Below are 6,373 nucleotides of genomic sequence, written 5' to 3' on the forward strand. Positions count from 1 at the left end.
TCCACTTCTATGCATGTGGGACTTTCTAGAAATTGTTGGTGACAATATGCAGTACTGTGAAGAAGTTCTTTTCAAATGCTGTTGTACGAATGCTTTCTAAAAATAGACATGTTGATAGGTTGTATTTATCAATTAACAAAAAAATCTAAATCAAATCAAAACAGCATCAGTTTGTCTAGGTAGGCATATCATCAGGTGTATGAAAAAATTATATGAAACAGTGGCTAATGATCACCAACTCAATATTTAGGTTAAAACACAATCATTAACTGAAACAGAAATAGCTGTGTAGGAGGAATACAGCTGGGTGAGGAACAGCCAAACTCAGCATACAAGGGGAGGCTGCTGAATACAGTTTACTGTCAAAAGTCAAACACCATGACAAGACTGAGCACAGCAACAAGATACAAGGTAGTTACTGCATCAGCAAGGTCTCTCCCAGGCAGAAATGTCAAGGCAGACAGGGGTTTCCAGATGTGCTGTCCAAGCTCTTTTGAAGAAGCACAAAGAAACAGGTAAAGATTTGGACCGTAGATACAGTGGTTGGCCAAAGAAACTTACTGCAGCAAATGAAAGACACATCATGCTTGTTTCCCTTTACAACCGGAAGATGTCCAGCAATGCTATCAGCTCAGAGCTGCAGAAAACTGTGGGACTCTGGTACACCCATCTATCTGGGGAAGTCTGATAAGAAGTGGCTGTCACAGAAGACTTGCAGCCAAAAAGCCATACCTCTGACATAGAAACAAGGCCAAGTGGCTCATCTATGCACAAAAACACAGGGCCAGAGACTTGGTACAAAAATTAGTGTATGCAGGCTACAGTGAAGCCTGGTGGAGGTTCCTTGCAAGTTTGGGGACATACAGAAAAAGTCATTGAGACAATCTTCATCGAGTCTGTCAGGGATTACATGAAGAGAGGGAAGCAACTGAGGCTGTCTGAATCCACAGATGAACTGTGGGTAGTTTTTCAAGATGTTTGGTCCAACCTACCTGCTGGGTTCCTTCAAAAACATTGTGCAAGTGTACTTGGAAGAATTGAAAGGGTGGTCACACCAAATATTTGATTTAGATTTTTCTTCTGTTGACTCACTTTGTATTTTGTTAATTGATAAATATAGTTATTTTTTAAAATATGTTTTTCCACACCTGCCTTAAACTTTTGCACAGTACTGTGTGCATGAACAAATCAACTGTGAGTTGTATCTGTGTCAGTAGCATTGGCCATCAATCAGTTTGAGCATGTAGCCCAGACCAAGTCTTTTTCTTTTGGGGAACATGTCCAATACGATTGGGGTTATGTTCTGCACTCGTGCATATACAAGCACATCATGAGAGGGAGAGGGAGTACATCATCTGTGATGATGTTTGTGATGCACTTGAGCCTGCTGAAGACCCAGACCACCCTCTGGCGTTCATTCAGAATGAGGGACTGACTGGATGTGGAATAAGGGATTGTTATGAACTACTTTTGACTGTGTCATTCTAATTAATGTGATTAATGAAAGTTAAAATCAAATATTTGTTTGATATTTAAAGCTAATGGTGATTATTATATGGGGACAAAAATCCCCTTTTTTTGTATTTTACTGTACTGTGTTACGACCCCCCTGTTGGTCTAGGGGTGTGGGGGCCATAAACGTATAGGCACAACTGGTAGGTCTTAAACAAGGTAACGTTTATTGGTAACATGAGATGTAGACAGGTAAAAGGAACAAGAGGGTGGACGAGGGTGCTGCGAAAATAACAAACCAAGTTAAAATAAAAAGGTCCTCAAAAGGAGGCCTACACCTATCTACCGTTTTAAACAGGGTTGAATCTTACTACAAAAAAAAAAAAAAAAACACACAAAGAGCACAGCACCCACTCCACCTGGTGAAACTAACAAAATAGCAAACAGAACAATAAGTAAACTTCTCCACTGCACTCAAATGTGGAGCTAACATTCAAAGGTATGCAAATGTTTACCTAAACACAATGTACAGCTAACAGGCACTGAAGGTGGATAGTTCCACTACACACAAAGTACAACAGACAGGCTATGCAGTCAATACCAGCGGCACACAAGTCAACAGGTGGTGACAAGCTGCCTGGAGCAACAGCTGGACTCTCCTTATGAGCCGGAGGTAATTAACGTGGTGATGAGCCATTGGTTGAGTGGAAAACAGAGGAACCAATGGGCGGTACAGATGTCAGCACCCCAGAAACCAGGAAGTAGGCGGGTCTTCATTCCCCAGGGACACAGCCTACTTGGTAGAGGTGAGACAGGGAAAAGAGGAAACACAAGGGTGACAGCGACAGCCGTGACAACTGAAAGGCTTAATAGGTAGCCTAATTTCTATCACTGTAACAATTAAACAAATTAAGTTTAAAATATAAATAAATGTGTATAATACTACATGATACAAATGTTGTATTATTTGATTAATTTAAAGGTAATACGTATTGAAGAGTTGATCATGATGAAAACCAAAACTGGATTATATGATCTAATTTGATTTGTTTTGACAACCCATTTTCAAGATTTTATCCAATCCAATTATAGCTTAAATCTGATCAGATTACTTCTAGGCCCTTGACTCTGTCATAAATTGTCAGTTAATCCTGCCTTCAATCCAGAGATAGACAAAATATTGACTGAATGTATGAAACTTGGTCTGTCTGGAACACATGCACTTGATGAGCCAGAGAAAGTAGTCCACAGCAGGTTACAAACTGTTCCTGCCACCAAGTGACGATAACTGGAACTACAACAGTAGTGTTGATCTAAGCAGACAGAGGATGAGAGACCCATGTTTAGTTTGAATTCTGACATGTTTTCTATATTACTTGATTTCTTGTCTAGTTTAGTTCTGGTCTTGCACTAACAGCAGTACACTTACTAAACATGCATTATTTAAACACCCCTTCTTTTTGCTTTTCACTTTTTCAATATAAACACTGTAAATGTGGGTACTCTAAATTCTTCAAAAATAATTCTTAATTCTCAAAAAGAGAGTTAGCCCACTTGGCTACTACTTTCAAACCCTTAAAATCCAGTGTCCCACTTTTATTTCCTATTTAAGTTGCTTTAAAGGTGAAGAAATTCATCTGCATCGTCTTATTCCAGACTGACAGTATCATATTCTTTATCAACCTTTCTGTGTCAGAGTCATATAATCAGAAAGAGAGATATTATAACAGTGAAATTATTTGAAACAATCAGCCATTAAAGGAGGAAAAAATAAACAAAACACACGACCCCTTATTTTGTCTGTAAATCTAAATAAAATCTTTGTTAAATACACTTTTCATCACACATCTACACGAGATGTAAATGGTTTGTTTATTCTCGCACACCTGATGATCTGCCCGCCTTCAGCATTTACATTTGTAAAAGGATCATTGTATATGTAAATCTATCTTGGTTAAAAAAAAAAAAAGTATATGGTTTTACAAAGAAATCAAGTTGATGAGCTTGTACATAGTTGATTTTCTCACATTTATTGGAATTTTCATTTGTTTTGTCAGTTTATGTCCAAAAATGTGTCATCTGTATTCAAACAGCAAAATTGTTTTGTTTTGTGTTCTTATTTTTTAAACTTTTTTTAAACAATCCATTGCTCATGGCTGAGTTAAGCCAAATGCTGTGGTTGTAGTTTTACTTTTCTTGCTAATTATCAAGATAAAAGTTCCAGTGGTAATCCCCCAGCTATCCCATCACCCAAGCATGCTGAGAGAGAAAGTACCTTCAGGGGCATCCTGAGCCACCTCAGCTGGGTCGCCGGTGTTCACCTGCTCTTCACTATGGGGGAACTGGGGTTTACCATCATGAGCCAAACAACTGAGAGAGCTTTATTGAAAGTTTTACTTTGCAAGACATTCAACTATGAAATTCTAATCACCATATTAACATTCATTTAAGTATACAGAGAATACAGATTTTATAAGAGATATATGTTTTTATTGGTTTGTTTTTTTTCATTTAACTCTTTTTTTCATAGGGGCAAAACCAAACATTAGCACAAACATAATTACGCACATGGCATGTGAGAGGAAAGGAGCACGCAAGAACATCATAACATTAAATAAATTAAATCAAGGAAAGAATCCCATTAGAAGACGTCAAAATGGGACACATGCATGACAGTTTCCAGAATCTAAATGTGCAAATGAATACAACATAAGTCAGGAATATGGGTTATTTGAGAATTAAGTTGAGGCCTTTTAAACTTTGTAAAATATTGGAGCTGAGTGAAACTTGACTTAATTGAAATGGGTTGGGTTTTTTTTTATCATATTTTTGCAAAAGAGCAGAGGAGGCATGAATTAAGGCTTCCAGCAGCATCCAAACCTGAAACGATCCAGTTTCCCATGATTTTTTAGGTGGAGTATAGGCATGACAGCAGATCCCATAGTGGAAGTAACAATAATTGGAATACCTACAGTACAGATGAAGATTTGGAGACTGCTGATCAGCTGCCTCCCAAATGTTAACAGAAGTATTGGAGGAACATAAGAGATGACTGCTGTCACCAGGCTGTTGATGAGGGTATGAATGGCTCTTTGCTTCTGCGGGTTGATGTTGTTTCTGCCTGGCTCGGACTTAAGTAGTGTATGGAGGATGAAAGTATCACATATTCCAATTATTGCGATAGCTATCATAAAAGGCACAGTGAAAAACATGGTGAAAAATAACTTGTAAAAAAGACAGTATGCAATCCCATTGGCAACTGTCAAAATCCAAACAATGCCGGCCATCACAACCCTGGGAGTCAGACTTTTCCTCTTGTGGTAGGTGATTGGATGAACCACAGCCAGGTAACAGTCGAGACAGACACAAGCCATCAGGAGGGGTCTTCCACATATGTTCAAGGCATAAACACTGTTCCAAATAGCTTCAAATGCCCAACTCTTCCAGAAGAAATGATTTAACAATCCAGGTGGGAGGAAGGCCAAGAAGACAACATCCATGATGGAGAGGTTCAATATGAAAAAAGAATTTGGTGTGATGGGAGTTCCTCTTCTGTACATCTTAAACATCTCCCAGAGGACAGCAACAGATGCAGGAAAACCAAGAGCAAAGCACAGTGTTGTACAAATATCCCAAATATAGTTGCCCTCTTCAAGGCCTACACATCCTTGAAAATTATATTGTTCCCAGACAAATTCAGATGTTGGGGAGTTGTTGGACAGATTCTCAAATCGAAGATGCATCTCAAGCAACACACATATGCTACTTTAGAGCATGAAAAATAAACACATGCATGACATGCTGCAAGCAAGAACCTTGCATGCTATGAAACAAAAATGTAAATTTGTTATGAAAAAACTTACACTGCTGTCAAAATACAGTTTTTTCAACATTACCTAAAAAAATGTCTTTGCTCATTGCATTAGTTAATAAAAATACAGTCACATATACTGTACCTTTTTATAATGTATTGTAGAGATTCTTTTACTGAGGAGCTACTGTATCTTGACAAACGTGTCAAACAAGTGTTTGCGAGCAGACGTCAATAATGATTTGGTGTCAGTGGCATTTTTGCAAATGATATATTTATGGAAAATACATGATAATTATCCAAAGCATTGTTTTGTGTGTTTACAATGCACGCTCAATTCATTACAGGCAAATTAAGTGCCAGAGATCAGTTTAGTTTCTACGAACGAGCTGTCATTAGACACTACAGAGATCACTGGGTTAAACGAGCATGCAGCCTTGAGTGAAGGTCTGAAAAGGGTTGCCTTCCTGTGCACTGTTGGCATTCTGCTGCTGTACTCTGGTAACCATTACTGATGTGCTCATGCTGCATGCAAACACCTTGACCCTTCTACCAGCATTGAAGAAGAAGTGTCACAATGTAGCAGCTAAATGGGTCCCAGTATGTGCAGGCCAGAAGGGAATGGGAGACATGGATAAGCGTGAACTGATTTTTTTTCTGGATTTAAAATAAATGTGTGTTCCCAACCTTCATCTAAGGAAATGCTCAACATTTTTGGTGTGCAGTTCTTTCCTTGCTGTAGGAATGGGCTGATCAATACTGCGGGGTTAATATTTAACTACTCACAAGCTATTTCTTTGGTAATAATTATTTTAAAAACATATCAAAATAAAATGATTTGAATACAAAATGTGGGTGGCTGCATCACTTCCAAATGTTCAGTACTTTTGTATGCTTTTGCAACAGCTCTGACATATTTAGTTGGCCCATGTGACATGACTGTGGAAACCTATGTGACATTACTCCATACACTACTTATTACATTATTTGTGACAAAAAAGTGCCACATATCGTTTGAGTGGCTCTGGAAAAATCATGGAATGTTTTAGAGGATAAAGAAATCTTTAATAAAGATATACAAATGCGCACATGCTTTATGTTGTTTTTATG

This window comes from Micropterus dolomieu, linkage group LG14, assembly GCF_021292245.1.
Source record: "Micropterus dolomieu isolate WLL.071019.BEF.003 ecotype Adirondacks linkage group LG14, ASM2129224v1, whole genome shotgun sequence".
In the NCBI taxonomy this organism is placed as follows: Eukaryota; Metazoa; Chordata; class Actinopteri; order Centrarchiformes; family Centrarchidae; genus Micropterus; species Micropterus dolomieu.